Here is a 23,030-nt window from a genome sequence, read left to right as displayed (position 1 = left end):
CTAAGGAGGAGTGCACAGAATGACACCTCACGCCCACTGTTAAGTATTGGGGATGCCCGAAAGCTGAAGATGGGTCGTCACTGGGTCTTTCAGCAAGATAATGACCCTAAAATGTGGCCAAATCTACTCAAAAATGGTTGAGAAGATACAAAATCAAGCTCCTTTTATGGCCTTCTCAATCCCCAGACCTCAACCCAATAGAAAAGTTGTGGGGTGAGCTGAAGAGGAGAGGACATAAGAGAAGATCCAGGACTCTGGATGATTCAGAGAGTTTGTGTAAAGAGGAATGATTGAAAATCACTCTTTCTGTATTCTCCCATCTTGTAAAGAGTTCTAGGAGATGATTAAGTCAAGACTTGTTGGCAAAAGGATGTTGTATAAAGTACTAACAACAGGGGTGCCAATAAAATTGTGCCACACATGATTTAATTTAAAAGATTTAATTTAAAAGATTTAAATAAAGGCACTTGAATTAACGCTTTGATTTTTCTCTTTTTTGCATTGATGTCCTATATTGTATTTTTGAAAACACTTCTTAACCAGGGGCATGGCTGGATTACTGACTGGGCTAGTGGGGCCACCACCCAGGGGCCCTTGATGTTAGGGGGCCCTGGCCCAAAACATTATGCGATGCCTATCAACATTTATGATACAATATATATTTTTATTTCCGAGGGCGCTCATTTTAAGGATCCTCTGACTATTAGGTACTTTCACCACAGAGCCTCTTGGGGGCCCTAGCCATGCTTTTGGGGGTCCTAGTCATGCTTTTAGGCCCCTTATGAAAATGGATGAGGCATTGTGGCACTGCTCCGACTTAGACTTCTGGGTATTAGGGGTCCTAGGAAAGAAGGGGGCATATTTTTAGAGGACCCTGTTTATAAGTGGCCCTACAAGGGGCCCTGGAGAAGAGAAGGGCATACTATTAGAGAGCCATTGATCACGAGGGCCCCTGCTATGGGTCCCTTGACTTCATAGAAGTCGTTTACCATGGCTCCTTAACTTTCTAGGGACCTATATATTGCCACCATATTGGCAAAGCTACCATGTTTCATAACAGGCGTTTTGTTGCAAATATTTTTTTTTATATGTTTCAAAATTATTACATTCAATTTCTCACAAATTAATTTTAGCAATTTTGGAAGCTCTGGGCAACTCTTGATCAGGGGTGCCAATATATATGGAGGATGCTGTAAAACTTTACTCTTATATCTGCATTACTGTCAAAATGAGCTATTCATAGTAAGAAAAATGTTGACAAAGTGTGCCCAAACGTTTGCTAGCCATAATTTCTGTCATATTTTATTTATACAGTGTCAGGCCAAGGTTGGCTTAGGTTTGCATCGCATTGCGTTCCCTTTTTCCAGAAACCTCAACCACAGTTACAAGCTGAAATCTCGCTACATGATGTTCTGAAGACCACCGGATCAGACCACAGTCGAGAGCTGAAATTGTAGCTCTGCTTGTGGTCTTGTGTGAAGTCTGGCTAGAACTGCTTTAGAGCCCCCCTGGAGACGCAGAGCTTTTGAAGCAGGTTGAGCAGCGAAACCCGGCTCAAAACCGCACAGCGTCCCCCAGAGGGATCGCTGACGTTAGATGAAGATTGGCTAATTCCGCCAGTCCGCTCGGCTGCTATCTGAACGAGCTGCCTGTTTATATTTAAGCAACCTGAGGATCCAGAAGAGGCCTAGGCTAACTTGAAGAACAGAAGCCAGTGTTTCAGGGAAGTCCTGATTTTGTGCAGTTGAAGCAAGTTCTGTTCCAATCACAAAGCAGCTGTAGAGTGAAGGTACATCGCAAACAAGTCCAAGCTGGTTTGCTCTGATTATTTTTGTGACAGTTAGAAGGAACATCGGCAGCCCAAAGAAGAAGTAAGAACTTTTAGTTCCTCTTTCTTAGGGACAGATCATTCAAATAACAAATTTAATGGGTAAACATGCCGTCTGGGAGAGGCGGTGCTGACTGGGCCATTTCTGAAGAGCGCCAAAAAAAAAAAAAAAAAAAAAAAAAAAAAAACTGATGATACAGTGAATTCTACCTGTATTGGGGAACTGTCTCAAATAATCTCACATGGAGGGATGTTATTTCATTTTGTCCAGTCTGCACTTACAGAGTGCGCGGAAATTACAGCCTTCACAATTTTTCGCTGTTACATGGAGATTAAAAACATGCATAATGTTTTACAAATGGAAATTCTGGAGCTGTAACATATGCTCACTAGAAACATTAGCAATTACCATTAGGAAGCTGTGTGTTCTAGAAGGAGATTTCTGAATGTAACTAATGTAGTGGAACTAATGTAGTGGAACACTCTGTGATAAGATGCACAATAACTTCCTTTTTCAAGCAAACAAGGGAAATGTTTTAAAATGTAAACTTAAGTAAAGTTGTAATATACAGCACTGGAGCCCACCTAAAAATGAGGAGTTTCATTGATTTTACCAAATTGAAAAAATAATCCAGAATATAATTAAGAGGAAGATGGATGATCACAAGTCACCAAACCAAGCTGAACTGCTTGAATTTTTGCACCAGGAATGGAATAAAGTTATCCAAAAGCAGTGTGCAAGACTGGTGGAGGAGAACATGCCAAGATGCATGAAAACTGTGATTAAAAACAGGGTTATTGCATCAAATATTTATTTCTAAACTCTCAACTTTTTTATACATTACATTTTCTGAAAGACAGGGTCTATCTGGGTCTCTAAAAATAGCTGGGAAAAGGAAACAAATCACAGATATGCATCTGTATGATATTCATCTTTCCTTAGAAAGCTCAGGTAATTTTGGGGAAGTGTACTCTTCCTCAGTTTGTTGAATTTGATGTTTCCGTTGGGTTGGAATTCTCCGTGTTTCATTTTTATTACTTTTGGGATTTTTCTAAAATTCTAACCAGAATCCCCAATTATTCAATCTTATTAAAATACTTTATTTTCTTTGGTTTTTATTTACTCATGTTACTCATTCTTTGCAGTTGCAACAATGGTTCATTGTTATCTACTGAAAAAAGTATCCCTTGACACAATGGGTTAAAAAAAAATAATTAAAAAACAAATTCATATACTGATTAAGAACTTCATTAAAAAAATTAATTCTGTTCAAAAGAATCACTCAAAAAAAAAAAAAACTTCATAAAGCAAAACAAATTAATCAGCCTTTATTTGAACTTTAAGTATATTGAGGGTGAGCTAAAACATAGAATATCAAATGTCAGGCTAGAAATCTAATGTAAGGTAATTATTAATATAATAAAATGATACAAAAACAGTGTAATTTATAAATGAAACAATGGAAATATAAATGAAGAAAGCAGTAAAATAGTTTATTAAAATAGTTTATAAACAAAGGAAATGTAGAAGAGCTAGCTGACTAGATTTTAATACAGAACAAACTGAGGGGCATTTATACTGGAGAGACCAGGTGGAAACAATCAGCAACCCGGGGGAGCAAGAACACTGTAGTGTCACATGATCAGCAGAGTCTGGTATGAGTGCATGCTGGGAATTGAAGTCTGAGTAGTCCAGAGCAGGCAGACTGACAGCATCAGGAACACATATGCAATAAAAAATAAAATAAAAAAAAGGTTAGTTAAGTTAGTTAAGTTAAGAAAAAGGAAAAAATAAATAAGACTTGAGTTAGCCAAAAGTGACAGTGCAAAGAAAAATATCATTTAGACTAAAAGGAAGAAACCTTAAGAGGAACCAAGACTCAAAAGAGGAACCCACCTTCCTCTGATCGACGCAGAACAAGCACAACACAAATAACTGCACAGAAAAAGTGAGAAAATAAAGAGCTAAGGCTAGTGTGAGAGCAGACATGCTCAGTGTTGATTAAACAAGTTAAACCACCACCACCAGCATTCAAACAGTTATTTTAGTCACTGTGGTTCCTATAAAGCCCTTGACTTTAGTAAAAAAAAAAAACAAAAAAAAAACAAACTTGAAGATTCCCCCTTTTAAAGCATCTTTGAGCAAGAATTGCACTGCAGCATTCATTTTATTATTGGTCAGTGGAGAATCCCCTGCACCCTGCCAACAGTCTATTTTAACACATTCATCTGCATGGTTTAAATAGCAAAAATGTTTGTTAACACATCTACACTGATATGATGTGCATGATGGTCTAGAATCGAGGTGCGTTCAGGTAAGTTTCTGGCGTATATTGCTAGCTTGGCAGCGGAAACTACGGGTGCACCACTGACTGAAAACAACAGACGCCAACAGTAGATGTACATTGCTATGACAGCTTAAACAAGCAGGTCAGTTTCCTGCTGTGAAGGTAGCTACGCCATTGAAATAGCAATACACCAGAGTGCACCTGGCTCACACTGATTGGGCTTATTGCACATTATGCCCAAATTACCCCATACCTGTCAAATTTTAGATTAAAAAATAAGGGATATTTTCCTCTGTCCGCTTAAAGTTGTCCCACCAGCCCAACGTAGGTTCAGTATCCCTTACATTTTAAGACAGGTTTACAAAAAAAATCTAAAATAACGACATGTGAACCACTTACACACAATTAGATGATCAGAATTTGAAATGTTGCGGACATTCCTACATATGTCATTCTTTTAATACAGCCAAATTAAAAACACTTTTCCAAATATTTTTTTAAAAGTTAAGATTTCATGTCTTTTTGGCATAAATGCACTCTTTTTTATAATATATTTTTTATTTATTTAATGGATTTAAAATTGAACAAAGGGTGCACAAATTCTGCAAACTGAATCTTTTGATCACTCCACCCCTGATCAGTTTAGTTAATTTTTAACATTTCTAGTTCAAGCTGTATTTTTTTTTTTAAGGTTTAATCTGTGTGTTTTATTTCAGAGACGAGTATTTTTAAGCAGCTATCAGAAAAATCTCATCACAGTTTACATGATTAGCCTACCGTTCCCTTTCTTTTAGAAAAATCGCTGTATATCCAGATATGTTTTAACATCAGCTGCTCCGACTAGCTACCTGTGGCTTCCCCACACTGACCCTCCTTTGCAAGCTGATTGGCTGTTTCTTCTGAAAGGCGGGACTTTCTCCTTGAACCGGCTGCACGATTGGTTAAGAGACACAGAGCAGTCAGCTCCCTGTCTCCTCAATAATATATATATATATTTTTTTAATATAATACGGGAAATTTACGGGAAAATACTAATACGGGAGGACAGCGGGAAAGAGGAGTAAAATACGGTAGTTTCCCGGCCAAAACGGGAGACTTGACAGGTATGAATTACCCCCATGATTCGTTAAGAGAAGTCGTTTTGATAGCAAAGACCAACTAAAACACCTTAAACAAAGCTGTGCAGTCCACAGTTAACAGCTTTCCTACAAAGGTCACTAAATAAGGGCCATAACCTCTAAATTATAAAGCTGTATCCTATTCTATTCTATTCCATTCCATTCTGCACAATTGTGACACACTTTAGTTACCTTAACATCACTTTGGCAGCATGCACAATATTTAATTTAATCTTAGTATTTTACCAAGGGGACTTGATAATAGTTGACATAAAATTTCTAATTGCAAATTAATTCAAAAGTCCTTTAATAGCTGGTTTACTTTTTGGTGGCTGTGACGGAGCTATTCTCTGCCATTATATCTAAATAAGGACATTGTGCTTTAAAAAAAATACATTTTACATACATATTTTAGTTGGATAAAATAAGTATTAATTAACAGAAACTGTCTTGTGGCTTTGGGGGTCAACCACTAACATCTACACAAAAATAAAACTGTAATTAGAAGTATTACAATGCTTAATGTTTGCATATTTGATATTGGTACTGAATACAACTTTGTTTAGATACACTTCAGCAAACTATATATTAACTAATCAATCTTTGAATTAAGACAAACATACTTATCTGTGGTTGTTTGTTGTGGCAGGTGCTGTCCATGTCTTAACTCAGTGGGGAAACTATTGTGTTTGTTTGGGGGGACTTTTATTGTCCGGTTTCCCTCCAAAATGCCAGGAGGTGACATCACTACACTTCCTGTTTGGTGCTATTTAAGGCTGTGCAAGCCATACGGTTACGTTTTGTTTTAGAGCTGTTTGGGCCCATGGAATTATTGCGGTGTCATTTGTTTTGTTAAGCAACTTACAAATAGTAAATGTATGTGAAATACTATATATGTTTGATAGTGGAAAATAGTGATGGTTTGATGAAGCTTTAAAGCTTTTCAGCCAAGTGATTTAAGAAAAGGTTCATTTCTCAAGGCTCCATGTGCAGGCAAAACCCCCCCGGTTTGCCAAAACCTTTAGTTATTTCAACTGTTTGTGATAGTCTCCTGGAGGTTTTGCAACAGTGCCAGGATGTGAATAATCACTGCCAAGAAAATAAATAAAAATCCTGTAATTTGAGTTTGTGTTGTTCATTCGTTCGTCTAATCAGTTTGTGATGTGTGAATAATGATAGTAAAGGTCTCTTAGTACATTAAAACTTGTCAGTCTGTTTCAATAAATATAACAGGACATAAAATTTTAATGTTAAAACTGCTAGTGTTTTTGAAAGATAGAATAGTGATGAATATACAGCGCTGGAAAAAAATTAAAAGACCACTTCAGTTTCTCTGATTTTGCTATTTATAGGTATCAATTTGAGTACAATGAACATTGTTGATTTGTTCTATAAACAATGGACAACATTTCTCCCAAATTCCAAAAAAAATGTCATTTAGAGTGTTTATTTTGAAAAATAACAAAAAAGATGCAGAGCTTTTAGACCTCAAATAATGCAAAAAAAAACAAGTTCTTATTCATAAAGCTTTAAGAGTTCAGAAATCAACATTTGGTGGAATAATCCTTGGCATGTTCTCCTCCACCAGTCTTTCCCACTGTTTTTGGATAACTTTATGCCACTCCTGGTGCAAAAATTCAAGCAGTTCAGCTTGGTGACATCATCCCCCCCCTCCTTAAAAACATAAGCCTTGATATGTGCTTCGTTAAGCACTTCTGGATTTCTGGACACATGCCCCGACAATCCATCACTAGTGGAAAACAGCTAACACATTTAGTTATTATTATTTGTATATTTATTCATTTATATTTTGCACTTGAAAAAAAATGGACTTTCCCACCGGCAGGGGCTGCAGCATTCAAGGCAGAACGGAAAAATAAAGTAAAATAAAATCTAATCAAAGCTAATTTCAGCTCCACATCACAGAGAAATGAAGAAATGGACAATTAGAATTAATAATTTCTGAACCATCTCCCCTCTTTCTGAAGACATACAAACAATAAAGCCCTAAAGTTAACTAGTTAACCAGCAGCAGCTAGGTTACTGAACTTTTTAGAGCTCCTGATTACGTTTCTGGTGCTTGAAGGGTTGTCTCAATTCTTGGGGTGGAGGATTTCACCCCTTCCCCTTGGAACAGACTTAGGGTTTACCCCCAAAAACAAGGGGTAGGGGTAAGTGGTAGGGCCAAGGGCCAATGTGACATTCAGTGTTGGGCACTTTACTTTCTGCTTAGGCGGTTATCTCATACTCCCCTCCCTTGTGACTCACACACACATCACACACACACACCTGTGCCTTTGTCTGTATGCGCGAAGTAAAAAAAGTTAATTGAGCGGCTAAAAAATAACGTGCAGTAACGGGGTGTCGGAAATGGTAACGGCGTTATAGTGACAGTCAGAGTAATTAGTTAGATTACTCGTTACTGAAAAAAGTAACAGCGTTAGTAATGCTGTTATTCCCATCACTGGTGACATATTTGTGACATTAGCTGTAAAAAGTGCTGTACAAATCAATTTAATTTGATTTAATTTCCACTGGACCATCACTGTAAAGTTTTTGGTTTATGCATCAAACCTCACGGTCATTAAGAAACATGTCGCAGAATCAAACTTGAACTGAAATAAAATAAAATCCCATCTTCTCGAGGAGCGATGCACCTGTATGTTTAACTTGCAGGAGCAGACTTTTGACCTTATAAAAATGAAAAATTGATTCTTCATCGCTTGCAATTCGCGCCTGTCCGGACAAGCGTTTCTGAGATTAAACACGAACTGAATCCTGACTACTCTGTCAATTAAGCCCGTCGAGTCTGATCGACTCTGCGAGATATCCATCACGATGACAGTGGGGACATGCGGATTGGAGTGCCTAGGATGTCATCTCTGTGACTGTGGGTGGCACAGTTGTATCGTTTTGACTCTAACGGGCGGAAGAAAAAAAACCCTGTTAAACTCCTTCAGTTTCGCAGCGAAGCTTACGCCTGATGTCGCCGAGTCCCGGCTCCACCTCAAGATGGGAATTAATTGAGCGATTCTCATGGACGCCTTAGACTCGCCCAAGCTCCAGGTGGAAGAATCGATACCTGGAAAGCTCAAGCCTTTGAGTCGGTGACAGCTTGAGTCAACTGTTTCGTTGTTTCGTTTTTTTTTCCCTCTCTCTCTTTCTTTTCGTCTGTTTCTCTCTCTTGGCTTTCTCTTTCTCTCTGGTGACTGAGGGCCCTCTTTCAACTGCATTGACAGGGCAGAAACCCCTGTGATTTTAACAAGGTGGGAGCGCTCGCACCGAGACGAGTTGCGGGACTACTGGGTAGATGTGTTCAGGGAACACAGGCAGCAGGTGGGAAGAGAGAAAGAGAGAGAGAGAGTGAGAGAGAGAGAGTAAACGAGGGGGAGGAAGAAAGAGAGAGAGAGAGAGAGAATGCATTGGCCAGAAGTCTATTTCCTGACAGGCCAAGTTCTGCTGGGATGGCGTGCAGCCTGACAGCTTGTGCACACAGAGAGATACACTGTGTTTTTCTTGCCTCTCTCTTTCTTTAGACCCTCTCGCCATTCTCCATGTGCACTTGAATTCTAGTTTCTGGCAATGGCAGTTTATTTACTCAAGGTTGGAGAAGCCAAAAAAATATACAGTATAGTTGACTGAACTGATCTACTAATAAAAGTGGTGGTAGTTTTGGTCAGAAATTAAGCAGATTTGGTGTTTCATGTAATCAGATGTACAGTATACTGTATGAATAGTATATACTCCTAAAATGAACTTAAAAAAAAGATTCTGCACATGGTTGTTTGAGTGATGCCTCAAAAGAAACAAGGAAGTTTGGTACTCGAAAGATCCATGCTTGTATCAGAGATTAGAGATATCCCCTTTGATTTTGAGAAGAATCTTTACATGATGTGAAGGTTTTGCATGGCTTTAAAATGTCAGGTCAGTTCATTTCACACACATTTTTGGACAAGCTGGGAAATTCAAAACTGATACCTAAAGTGAAATAGGAATTTGATCTATTGTGAGAGTAATATTACAACATTTTACTCTTTACTATTTATTCTTGCAAACTTTTTTAGAATTGACTGCTTTTAGGTTTGAAGGTAGGTTTGAACATTTCCATAACATTGGTATTTTTTTTCTTTGCAATGCAAATAATTGTTTTGTCACCTATTTTAAGTTGACAAATATTTTAACTATGTCCTGGAACCTTTTAAAAACCTTGCTGAAACCCGCTAAACCCTAAACCAGGAGTCAGCAGTAGGCGGAGGTTGTTTAAACTGTAATGAATGATAATAAAAAAAATATATATATATTAAATAAAATGCTTCTCTGGCAAGCTTTTGTTCACATTTCTCCCTTTCGCGCTCGGCGTTTCCACCCATTCTTGGGCTCTCTATCTCCTTAAAAGTTTTTTTTTTACCGGCTGTGTCCCAATTCACTGTCCGGGGCAGCGATAAGGTATTGTACCGCGACCCTGACAACAAGGGTTTGATCCGATTCGTGAGGAGCGGTGTGTTTCTTTCTTTCTTTCTTTCTTTCTTTCTTTCTTTCTTTCTTTCTTTCTTGGGTTTACCTGCTTTGAGGTCAACTGTTCTGAATCGGGTTCAACAACCCTCAGGGCTGGGGAGCTACTAGTCTGTAGCACTCCATCCCATTACACTACAGAATTGTTTTTTTGTGGCCCGTCATGTAATGGCGTAAAAAATATCTTGCCCGCAGCTAAACTTAATTGCTGACCCCTGCCCTTAACCTTTTTTTTTCATGAATTGCTTCCATTAATTACTTTTCCATAAATGTGTTCATTTGAAGGAATGAAACGTACCAGTGCTGCTTAAAATGTTTCTATTTTTAAATGTTTCTGCCTCTTTCAGTGCCCACACAGGTTTAACTTTGCTATAGGCGAGGATTGTGATGGTACGCAGACACATCATAATATCAGCTCACATCAGCTCTCCTTTCTGCCCCACCTCTAAACCCATACATCACCCAGTGCCCCTCCCAAACTATTCCTACCATATAAGATTATATAAGATGCTTTATTTGCTAGGAAGGCACTCAGTTTGAAAGACGCTTCTTGGTAGGTCTACTAATCTTATTTACTGCATTTTCCTTGGGCAAACTAGCTTTCCTGGAGCTAAATTCTCGTCTACATTTTATCCATCTTTACTGTATTTTCCTTCGGATGACACTTTGGAATCCTCCAGCCAGGAAACAGTAAGCCAGTTAGACATCATGACCTCCCACCTAAAGCATTTCAGTGTAAAAGACTTTAACAGCAATATTCGATTCATTCTACTTTACGGCGCCAGTACAGAATGGAAGCAATTGCCTCGCTATTGTTTCAACAGTAATGTTTTTTTTATTTCCACGTATTCTCCAGTACAGGTCGCTGCACGTGTTTGTCTGTGGCCTGTTCATGTGACAAAGATGGCACCATCACCCAGAAGGCTAAGACGGTTTCTGCCTTGGCAGTGCTCAGCAGAAGTAGCACAGCATATCCCTTTCTGATCCATTTTCCATAACTGGCGAAATGTCAACACTGGGCTCTGCCATGCATCGGCGCCGAATGCTGAACACTGCTTCTCATCTGGCCTGGATAATGTTAACTCTGCAAAGCCTCTGTTTTCACCTTTTTACGATTGATTCCCAATTTTTGGGGGGGATTATTAGGAAAAAAAATTAATTACAGCAAATCTACCTTTTCATTGAATTGGCAGGTTGTCTTCATCCCTGCTCCTGGAGAACTATCTTCAAGCAGACTTTGGATCCAAAAGTAATGTGCACAATATGTGGTGAGCACAAGTTCCTAATAGTGAGCCCCAGATACTAAGTAGCAAGCACCAGGTACCAAGTGGAAGCCCTAGATCCTATGTGGGACAAGATATTAGGTGGTAAGCACCATTATCTACTGTATGTGCTGAGCACCAGATACTAAGTATTGAGCACAATATAGTCAATCTAGCAAGTGGGAATCACTAGATACTATGTGATGGGCATCAGTTTCTAGGAGGTGACCACTACATAAGATGTGGTGACCATCTTTTGATACCACATGATACTAAGTGGTCAGCACCAGATACTATGTGTTGAGCATAAAATAGAATTGGATTTAGTTGTTTGTGGACTTTTGTTCTGGCCTTCATTGTACTTCAGAAAAATGGGCACAATGTTATTTCTTTTAAGGTAAAAAAAAGGTACAAGATAATAAATAAAATGGTGAGCACTAGTTAATACGTGACCCAGTGAACAGTGTTTTCTTCCCTATTTTGTATCCAGCTACTGCCTGATAGAATCTGCTGCTCACCACTTACTATGTGTTACTCACCACAAATGATGTGGTGCTCACCACTTATTATCTGGTGCTACACATTTAGTGTGTGGTTTACATTACATAGTTCCCATATAGACACTGGTGCTCACCACTTACTATCTGGTATTTACCATGTGATCACAACATTTGTATCTCATGCTCAACACTTAAAAACTGGTGCTGGCTACTTAGTATGTAGGTCACACTATTACAAACTGGTGCTCACAACATAGTATCAGATAGTCACCACATGTATTCTGGTGCTCATCAAATATTCTCACCATTTAGTATCTGATTGAATAGTCCATTAAATTGAGGTGGTCTTCATCCCTGCTCCTGCAGAACTACCTTTAAGCAGACTTTGGATCCAAAAGTCATTTGCACATTATGTGGTGAGCACCAGTTCCTAATAGAAAGCCCCATAAACTAAGTAGCAGGCACCACCAGATACTATGTGGTTAGCACCAGATACTAAGTGAAAGCATTAGATACTATTTGGAAGCACTACATAGTGTGTGGTGAGCATCAGTCTCTAAGTGCTGACCACTGAATATGATGTGGTGGCCATCTTTTGATACTACATGACACTAAGTGGTTAGCACCAGATGCTAGTGGCCACCACTTAAAAACTGATGATCACTGCATAGTATTTGGTGCTTACCACTTACTATGATGTGCTCACCACTTAGTGTCTATCGGATCAACATGTAGTTTCTGGTGTTCATGACTTGGTATCTTGTGCTCCCCATTTAGTATATTGTGCTTCCACTTAGTATCTGGTGGTCACCACATATTATCTGTTGCTCTACACATAGTAGCTAATGCTCACAACATAATATCTAGTGCTTCCCATATAGACACTGGTGCTCACCACTTACTATCTGGTATTGATCATTTAGTATCTAATGATCACCACATCGTATCTCGTACTCACCATTTAGATACTGGTGGCCACAATATATTATCTGCTGCTCACCACATATTATCTGGTGCTCAACAAATACTATCTAGTGCTTCCACTTTTTTGTATTTGGTGCTAACTACTTAGTATCTCGTGCTTGGTACATAATAAATGGGTCACACTATTAGAAACTAGTGCTCACCCCATAGTATCTGGTGGTCACCACATATTATCTGGTGCTCAACACATAGTAGCTCATGCTCACCGCAAAAAGTATCTAGTGCTTCCACATAGTATCTGGTGCTAAACCATTAATATCTGGAGCTTGCTACTTGGTAGCTTGGGCTCACTATTAGACTCTAGTGGTCACAAAATAAAATAAAACAACTATTTATGTTATATTTTTTCTTATAAATAACAAATCATTACTAAGAAGTCTTAATTAATAGAGGAATATGCAGTTAAATGAGTTAATGTTTGGTGGGTAATTAAGTGGGGGCTTTAGATGAGAGAAAATATTAAAATCTGCAGAGAGAGAGAGAGAGAGAGAGATCCTCCAGGACCAGGATGCAGTAATCCTTGCTCAGCAGGCTCTGGAAAATGGCCGATTTTTCTGTCTATGCAAACTAAACCTCAGGCAGTCTATAGGAGGCTGAAATAAAACAAGGTTAGAAAAGCACATAATTCAGAGTATTGTGACTGCAGATGAAATGCAATAGCGTCGCAGTAGTAATTAACACTGTGCACAGCGTGTAACTGGAGGGTGGGTGTAGGCTAATGGCACCTCAGTGGCTGGGGACGAGGTCCCTGGGCAGGGAGGAGAGCGAGGAGCAGTAATTAAAACCAAGGGCCCCTCACAGTTCACTCCAGTCCTGTGTAAGGGTCTCTGACGGCTTCCATATGAAATGGTTTACGAGCGCGGGGGAGCGCGATTAATGACAGCCGGCGGGGGGGTGGGGGGGGCGATGACCGTCGGGAGAGGTACCTGTCAGGACCCCGCCGAGCGTTGCCCATTACACAAGAGCAACAACCCCCGGGTGGACGTCAGCACTGAGGAATGAGAGGAGGGGCTGGATGGGAGGAGGTGAAGTGGGAAAAGTATTATGATCCAGATCAGATTTATTGTTTCGGGTATTTATTTTATATTTTTGACTACAACCCTAAAATAGAAAAAAGTTTGGACAGTATGGAAAATACCAATAACTAAAACTGAAAACTAAAAGCACAGTGTTTCTTCCATTTCCTTTGATTTGATATGTATTTGATTGCAGACAGTAACAGACATCCCAAGTTGCAAAAAATAATTTTAGGGAGGTACCCTTGGACCTGGATGGATGGATGGACGGACGGATTGATGGATGGATGATGGATAAATATCAAATCAAATCAAATTTATTTGTATAGCGCTTTTTACAACTGGTGTTGGCACAAAGCAGCTTTACAGAAACATGATTACAGGACAAAGAATTAGGCAAAACATTAAACATAGATGATACATAATACAGAACCCCCAGTGAGCGCGGAGGCAAGGAAAAACTCCCCCAGAGCTGCAGGAGGAGGAAGAAACCTTGGGAGGACCAAGACTCACATTAAAGGGGGGACCATCCTACCACTGGTCAAATGGCTTTTAAATTAATTTTAAAAAGTCTTAAATACCTCAACATGCCTTTTGCAATCATTTAGTCTCCTGTGGGCAATGCTGAAATCACTATTACAAACTGTACAGAAGGCAAGACTTTCATTGTTTTGTTACTTTTAGCAGACATGGATATACTTTAGAGTAGTCAGATGAGAAATTAGTTTTAATAGGAGCCATGATGCTCCTTCTCTTGCTCACTGAAGCCCATTTAGAAGGGGGAAAAAAACACTGCCTGCCCACACTAAAAACTGATTGGCTGACTGATTGGGTTTGCAGAGAACAGGCCATCAGAACCCTCTCTGTTTTGCATGAGCTTCATAAATATGCACACAAGCGGAGCTCCTTTCTCTCTCTAATGGGAGCCGTTATTGATATGCGGTAGACTCCCGGGACTTACGGGAGACATGAGACGTCTGCAGTATGAACACAAGATGAGTCATTTTTTTTGACTGGTAAACTTAATTTTATGCTGTACATCCATTCCTTTAAATGTCAGGACTTACAACACACTTCAAAAAAGTTGGTCAGTTTATTGGTGATTATAATAAAGATTTGGTGTAAATCAAATCTATGCAAACATCCACAAAAGATTTATAGGTCCAGGGACATTTATGCGATTTTCAACAAAACAATGCAAAACTACTTGCTGCACACAAGCATGACTTTAAGCTCAATCGTACTTGGGATCTGCAACAGGACAATGATCTAACTGGCAAGACAACCTCAGAATGGCTCAAAAAAACTAAACTTAAAGAAAGAGACTGATAAGTGAAAAATAGAATGTAGCATAGGGGATCTTAAACTGGGTGAAGCAATGGAGTGCTAGATCTGAAGATCTGCCCAAAAGGGCATGGACAACTCATCCAGGAGGTCCAAAAAGAATGTAGAACAAGGTCAAAAGAACTGCATGTCTCACTTGCCTCAGTTAGGGTCAGTTTTCATAATTTAATAATAAGATTAATAAGATTAAATTAAAAGACTGAGAGGTTACATTACTCACAAATGGAGATAACATGGAATAGTGTTGAACCTGCGAAGGAGTGACCGATCTACCAAAATTACACTGAAAGGGCATGGTCAACTCATCCAGAAGGTCCCAAAAGAACCTGGAACAATGCCTCTGTTAGGGTCAATTTTCATAACTCAAAAGTAAGAAAAGGACTGGGTGAAAAAGGTATCCTTGGGGGTTTTTCAAGGCACAAATTACTGCTGTTTAAGACAAACACTTTTCACATAGGGTTAGGCTGGTTTCTATAGTTTTTTTTGTTTCCCTTAATAAATAAAAAGAGAATGTAGAATGCTGGATCTTTTAAAAAACATGAGGTGCAATGGGGTGCTGGGGGGGGGCCACAATAAATGATAGAACAATATAATGGCTAGCCCCACAATACTCTACATACAGTAGTTGCATAGTTGTCTGATATACAAAGTTTTGATGGAGGGTTGGATACCATGTTTATGAAACAGCGCAGGCTGGACCGAGGCCCTAAATAATTCAAACGCCTTCCACACTTCAGAAAAGGTGCCCCTCATGCCCAGCCAGTTTTCAAAGTGAGGGAAGCAGCCTTGTCAGCAGGGCCCATGGGTCGTCAGCTTACACCGCTGCCCGGTTCTCTCCTCTCAGCTGCTGCTTTCAAGCTCGGTTAGCGTGGCTCAGGCAACGGCAGGACTATCGCACCCTACAGATGACAGTCCGGCCTCACTTTGATCTGGAAACGCTGTGATAATCCGCGATTTGCGCCCCGTCCGCAACAGCAAGCCCGGTTCCATTTGAGCTACAGTCAGAGATGTTGGGATAGCAGGATAATAAAACACTGAAGGGAGGCTGCTGTGAAGTTTTGCAGGAAGAAAAGCCAGAAAACAACACTGTAATTGTCTAAATGTTTAGATTTCTTTTAGACATTTTTTCTTCTTTATAAGCACTGTACAAAAGTGCAGCACCATTAAGTTTGGCTCTGGTTAGGGTGTGATGGTGTTACTTGGGATATGGGCCACATAAAAGCGCCCATCTTTGAGAATGAAGGCGTATAAACAATAAACGAGATGTAAACAAGCCCGATTGTACAAATCCGAAGATAAACAGTGAGGGCTTTTCTTGTGTTCTTGGGAAATAAAATTGTAGACACAGTCTCGAAATGGGAATGTGCATTAGCTTAGCAAATAAATACAGAAGAAACTGTACAAAATAACGGTTGTTTTTCCATTTGGCCAGAGGTATGTAGACCCCTCACAGTCAAACACTACAGGTATGTTCTGTTCTTTGGTCATCCTAGCGTCAGGAGCTTCATGAAATGGGTTTCCATGGTCAAACAGCTGCACATGGATGAACACCAGGTAAAAAAAAAGCTACATGCAACTCTGCATAGTGCCAACAGTACATTTTGGAAGAGGGGAAATATTTGGGCTATTGCTTTTCATAGATTTTGTGTTTTGTAGCTTTGAACCTATGACATTGCTGTAAAAAAAACCTTGGGAGTTTGTGTAATAACAAAGTATGTGTATTACAGCGTAGATGACAAATCAGCATAGCAATAGAAAATATAGTGATCTTCAAAAAATAAGTTCATATTCATAATATGTTAAGAGTTCAGAAATCAGTATTTGGTGGAATAACCCTGGTTTTTAATCACAGTTTTCATGCACCTTGGCATGTTCTCCTCCACCAGTCTTACACACTGCTTTTGGATAATTTTATGCCACTCCTGGTGCAAAAATTCAATCAGTTCAGCTTGGTTTGATGGCTTGTGATCATCAATTTTCCTCTTGATTATATTCCAGAGGGTTTTCAATTTGGGAAAATCAAAGAAAATCATGACTTTTATGTGGTCTCTCATTTTTTTCCAGAGCTGTATTTGCCACAGTAGGACATAAGTTTAATTTGATATCTCCTATCTGACCATGTTTTTGAACATGAGGGTGGGAATCCCAGTCAATAGTTTCTACAGCCAATCCAGATAGAAACAAGGGCCAGGTGCATTTGTTGTCATCCAATTTTATGTTTGTCACTAGTTTATTTACTTACTCTAGAAAACTGAAGCTTAGATTTTGGACTAATTGGGTCCTGCTTATCACAAAAATGGCAATGGACATTTTTTTCATTTTTTTAAATGTTAAAATAAACTTCTGTCCCCATATGAGGACATTGATTTTAAATAGCAAAGAGGAATAAAAAAGGCACACCAAGCCAAATTCCAGGTCTCAGAAGGTTAAGGGTCAGTATTTAAGGATGATGCTTTGACCTTGAAGTAGTGTTGGTCCATTGGTGCTCAGCTAAACATAGTAACTGCCACTACTGGCCACATTTCATTGATGCCATTGCAGAACAAAGCGGACGTTTGCAATATTCCCTGTGAACTTTCCTGCCACTCCGTGTGATGTGCGAAGAAACCCGAGGGCACCAAGCATGTAAGGAGACGAGGCTTTGATGTTAAAGGTATGTGGTGGAAGCATAAAAAAAAGAAAAGAAGAAGAAGAAGAAGAGGCAGTCTTAAAGGAGGTGCACACGTTCACAAAAGCTGTTTCAAAGGATCTTCATCAGCCCGTGACGGAAGATGATGTACGTGGCTGATGTAAATCGATTTTTCTATTTACATGCAATTCTCCATGAATAATAAGCAGCGGCGGCGCACGCTCGGTGCCATGACCTTCCGTGTGTAGGTGGGCGTGTGCGCGAGTGTCCCTGCCGCCGCCTTCCCACACCTCCCAAACAAGCAGCAATAGCACAAGACATTAAGGGCCAAATCAAGCGTCGGCGGTGCTGTTTTAGTGCAAGCTTATTGAAGACACGCACTTGGAGCCGCTCGCTGATGATTTGCCGCTAGAAAAGGCAAGGACATGCATACATTAAACGCTGGTGACTCACTGAAGGTCATGAAGTTGACTGGGAGGATTTCATTTATGTTCCCTCGTTCTTTTTATTCTTCTCTGCTAATTTCTAATATGAATTTATTGTAGCTCCTCATATTAGACACAGCCCCAGCTTACCAAAAAAAAAAAAAGAAAATGAGTTGCACCCAGAAGAATCAACCAACAGTAATGAAACTTGGTGGGTAGTCATGCCAGACAGTTTTGGAATAGTGGTGGATCTATAGGATTACTGTATAAGTAAGGGGCCATCATCATGGGGGCCACAATATTTAAAGAGGGGCCAAGTTTTTGTCTAAAATTGTGTCTACAATGTATACATTTCGCCATTGAAACCATGTTCAAACACCTGATTGTGATTAAAAAAATATATATATATATATATATATATAAATATAATTAGCATTACTTTTTTAACATTTTAGCTTTTAATGTGTAAACCTAACTATGCACAATTTCTTTACCCCTATCCGGATGGGATTCGTTTCTTAGGGGGACTTCTGTAAAAAAAAATATTTCACACTTCTATTGAGTGATAAAAGTCTTGCATCCGGACTGCAACTGAAAAAAACAGGAGGACCAGTGAGTTTTCAGGCTTTCTCTATCACATGACCTCACGTTCAGTAGCTCCTCCATTTCCACTCGCTGTTGTGTTTTTACATGGATGTAATTACAGTGTGTTGCAGTGGACAAATAGTTATTTTATTAAACGTGAGGTGATGAAACTCAGAGATATGAGTCCGGACGGGACTAAAATTACCGGGGAACCACGGAGTTTAGCGAAAAACAGTAGGTAATTTAGCCTGTAATTTTCTCATTAACATGTTCAATCCGGATGGGAATTAAATCACAACAGGGGACCCCCTCATAAAAGAAAAATTACCCCAGGACCCTCTGAGAAACGAATCCCATCCGGATAGGGCTATGGTATGAAGTGAATTTTTTATTGGCAAAACTTTTGCACAAAAAAATAAAATCTGTAATCAAAATGTTAAGAACCAAAAGGACAAAAGGAAAAATTGCATGTTGCAAATTCAAAAGAGAAAAAATATATAGCATATTTATATTTTTAAATACACATGGTTATTTAAACATGGTTATTTGTCCTTTGCAGTTATTTAAAAAACATTTCAGTTTGGATTTTGTGTTTTTGTGAATTTTCCTGTTGAAGACTTTTGCTTCTAGAATATCTTGTTTGCTTCTACTTCAGAATTTTTGCTTCTGAGTTTCGGCACAGTTTTTATGGGTGGGCGGGGCTTAGAAGAAGGCGTTCCCCTTGGTCCAATCTTCATTGGTCAGCTGTGTTTTAGAAAATTTACAAAAACACAAAAATAAAAGCAAAGACTGGCAAAATCTAAACTGAAATCATTTTTTTTAAATAACCGCAAAGGATAATAAAGTAACCAAGTATATTTAAAAATTTATATTTGATATATATATATATATATATATATATATATATATATATATATATATATATATATATATATATGTTTACTTTTGAATTTTCAACATACAGTTTTTGTTCTTTTGATTCTTAGCATTTTGATTGCGATTTTTTTTTTTTTTTTTGTGTAAAACTTTTGACACAAACAAAATGTTTTCCATACTATGGCTGTTCTGGACAGGAATAAAATAACAGAGGACCCCCCCTCATTATAGCCATAAAAGAAAAAAAAATTACCCCAGGACCCCCTGAGAAACTAATCCCGTCTGGATTGGGTTTTTAGTGTACTTTTTTTAGGATAGTACTTTGTAGATTAAAAAATTAAATAAAATCTTTCCATGTTCTATCTACTCCACTTAATGTGCCTGCTTTTACCCTCTTCTCATCACTAAGACATTACAGCAGATGGTGACATCAATAAGCAAATGGTTAGCATAGCCGCGCTAGTGTCGTCCTTGCGCAAACATTAAAAACAAGCTAAATAATGAAGTGCAGAGACCACTGGAGGTTATATTTTTCGCTCAGCGAGGGGCTGAAGGTCAGTACTGCGTGATAGCTCTCGTGAATCTGCACTAGCTCACTAGCTTGCCTGTTCCGTTTCTGCTAGGGTTAAACCGGACGAGCGGAGAACTGCCCTGAGCTTGGCCCCAGGCCAACAAAACAGCCTTTTCACTGCTTGGCTTTACACCAACTCCACATGCCTCTGCCCCAAATATGCCGCTCACCGCTGAGCATCTATTATTGACAAACTCTGAAAGCTGCTTGTGTGGAAAGGGGATCTGTCCCTGGAGACGTGAACAGGAAATGATATCGCTCTATGATGCATGGAGCTTTGGAAATAAGGCTGTCTTGCACAAACACACACACACACACACCTTGGAAGGCTCATCTTAACCACTTGACTTTGCACAGTTTACTTTACCAGCATTGCTTTGCTTGTCTTTTTCAACCCCCCGAGCAAGAACTCAAAGTGTACACTTTCCATGGTCGAGAAACTCTTTCAACTCTTTGGTTGAAATTTGATATTTGGAACGATAGATATTCCCCGAACTAGTACTTTTGGTTTTCATTGTCTTGGTTTTCCATGCTATCTCAGCTTTTATGTGTTTTAAGGAAAGTAACACAAACCTTTTTTTTTGGTGAAAAAAACAAAACTTTTTGTGTACTGGAGAAAAAAAAATAAGAGCAGTGGGACAGGTCAGTACAGTCAGGAGCTGATTTTACCACTACGCAAACTGCGCAATTGCTTGGGGCCCCAGGTATCATGGGGCCACCTTCTGGCCAAAAGGTTGGCAAAAAAAAATAATAATAATAAAAGAAAAAAAAAATGAAGTTAAGCTAGGCGAGTTAGACTAAGGAAGCTTCGGCACAACCATAAAACGGCCTTATCCCAGCGGTGCCCAAAAAAGAAAGAAAATTAAGGAAAGAAAGTCCAGCACGGAAAGCTTGACAAAGCTCATCAATTTTTTCGCAGCAGCAAGAAATGAAAAGTCTGACGAGGTTGAGATACCTGAGTCAGCTAGGTTGTCAGAGTCAATATTGCATTTTGCTATACAAAAGAATCCATTTGATCAGTGCCCCCGGAAAAAAAAAAAAAAAAAAAAAAAACATTTCTTGCGGCCCCAGAACTTCCAAATCCGCCCCTGAGTACAGTGGATAATGTGAAACACAAATATAGACCATATACACAGTATTATAGACAGCAGAAAAATAAACACAATTACGCTGAACTGAGAACTAATATAGGAAAAAGAAAGAAAAAAATATACAAAAACTAACATACAGTGTAATTGTATTTTTCTTTTTTTTTTAAGAAGAAGCTAAAGTGTCATCGTTCATTTGGTAGCGCTTCAGTACCACAAACCTCAATATTGAATTGATATTAATAAAAATAATAAATATTAAAGTTCCATTCAACCTTCAAAAGTTAAATTTGGCATTTGTTTTTTTTTTTTTGCCTTGAGTTGAAGGTCTTGGGTTGCCTTTACAGTATGTTTTGAACTGATATTTAAATCAACACTGTATCTATAAACACAAGTGAAACACTGCATTCAAAAGTGCAGTCATACACTGCATGTCCATTCCATGATACTACCTCCACCATGCTTGAGAGATGATGCAGTATTTATAAAGCCCTTTATTTTCTTCTCCATACTCAAGAACATCTTGCTTTCTTTTATCAGTCTTTCAAAGAATCTTATGGATTTCAAGATGTTCTCTAGCCTTGCTGTTCTTGAGTGTTTCTAATGGTCTGCACTTGATGTAAAGCCTCTGAATTTACATTCGTGAATGCGGCTTCTGATTGGAGACTTTGACAATGATACTCTTATCTTCTGAGGAGTGCGCTTGATGAGAGCTCTTGATGTTGTGAAGAGGCTTTTTTTATACCCCAAAACAACGTATTTGCTTTAGTTAATTCCCTTGATCAACTCAAGCCATTTAAATCTGTTTTGTCCTATTTTCTGTTAAGTTTTTAATTGAAAAACCATCTACCAGACACCATTTAACCCTCTATTATTTTGCCTTTAGTGATGCTTTTTTCTCTTTCCTCCTTTGTTCCTCCTGTTTTTTTTTTTTTATTCCTGCTTTTGTTCTTCCAAATATCATGATGCCCTGATGTTGCCCCAACCCAGCTCTCCATACATACTGCTTTTTACTTTTTTATTTTTCTTTATTTGCTGTGCTATCTATTGTTGACCAGAGTTGGCAAGAATATATAGTAAAACATGCACATATATGACTAAAAAGCACCAAGAACATTTATTATTTGCACAAATGATGAGGTATTTTTAGTACAATTGGTACATTGGACTTCTGAGATGGTCTTTTCACAAAATAGCTGAATTTTGCTCCTTTTAAATTAAATTAAATTAAATTGAAGATGAGCTCATTGTCAATTATAATATACAGTACCAGTAAAGATATTTACAAAATAATGTAAATAATAATTACACATGCTTTTCTTCATAGTTTGAATGACTTTAGTATTAATCTACAATGCATATTTCTTTTATACCTGATGTCTGTACATTTTGGGATTTGGGGGAATTGGGGCCCTCTCTGGTGAGAATGGGTAATTGCACCAAAGCTTGCAGACGAATCATTTTAAACTGGGCGGGTGTGATGCGGTCTTCTTTCAGAGCGGATGAATTCGATTCCAGGTTATGTTCAGTCAGAGAGAAGAGAGAGAGAGAGCATACTCAGAAGTCAGAAACTTCACTCCTTTCTTTCTTTGTTTTTTTTTACTATGAGTGAAAGAGCTACTGAGCTCTGAGTTTCCTCTTCTGAAGTCCCCATTGCTCCACCAGCCACTCGTGTTCAGAAAAAAAACTGAGCCGGATCCTCTTTTAGAGGCTATATGTGTGACGTAAGTATGTAAAGAAGCGTGACGTGGCCAGAAGAACTCCCACGAAAAGTGACCCAACACCCCAGAATTTTTAGAATAAATATATTAGGCGTAGCAGGAAGGGTCATTTCAGAACACTGGTAGCATTAAACACAATATTTTGTCTCTTTTCCACTCAGAAATGCTTCTGCTTTCAGCTTAGAAACTAAATAATCTGGACTGCCACTTTAAATAGTAAAAAAAAAACTATTAGTTTAAGGTGTGCACCAGTGATGTCAATAACGCGTTAATTAGTCTGGCC

At 38.8% G+C, this 23,030-nt stretch overlaps 1 long non-coding RNA gene across 1 annotated transcript; it reads right to left on the bottom strand.

Moving 5' to 3' along the window:
• Nucleotides 1-3,301: 3,301 nt before the first annotated feature.
• Nucleotides 3,302-6,617, bottom strand: LOC125782462 (uncharacterized). Its single transcript, XR_007425145.1, has 2 exons — nucleotides 5,858-6,617; nucleotides 3,302-3,534 (listed from the first exon to the last, which is right to left on the bottom strand). It is a non-coding gene; the product is annotated as an uncharacterized LOC125782462 (long non-coding RNA).
• Nucleotides 6,618-23,030: the final 16,413 nt, after the last annotated feature.

This window comes from Astyanax mexicanus, chromosome 17, assembly GCF_023375975.1.
Source record: "Astyanax mexicanus isolate ESR-SI-001 chromosome 17, AstMex3_surface, whole genome shotgun sequence".
In the NCBI taxonomy this organism is placed as follows: Eukaryota; Metazoa; Chordata; class Actinopteri; order Characiformes; family Acestrorhamphidae; genus Astyanax; species Astyanax mexicanus.
This window is presented reverse-complemented; position numbering and strand designations above follow the sequence as displayed.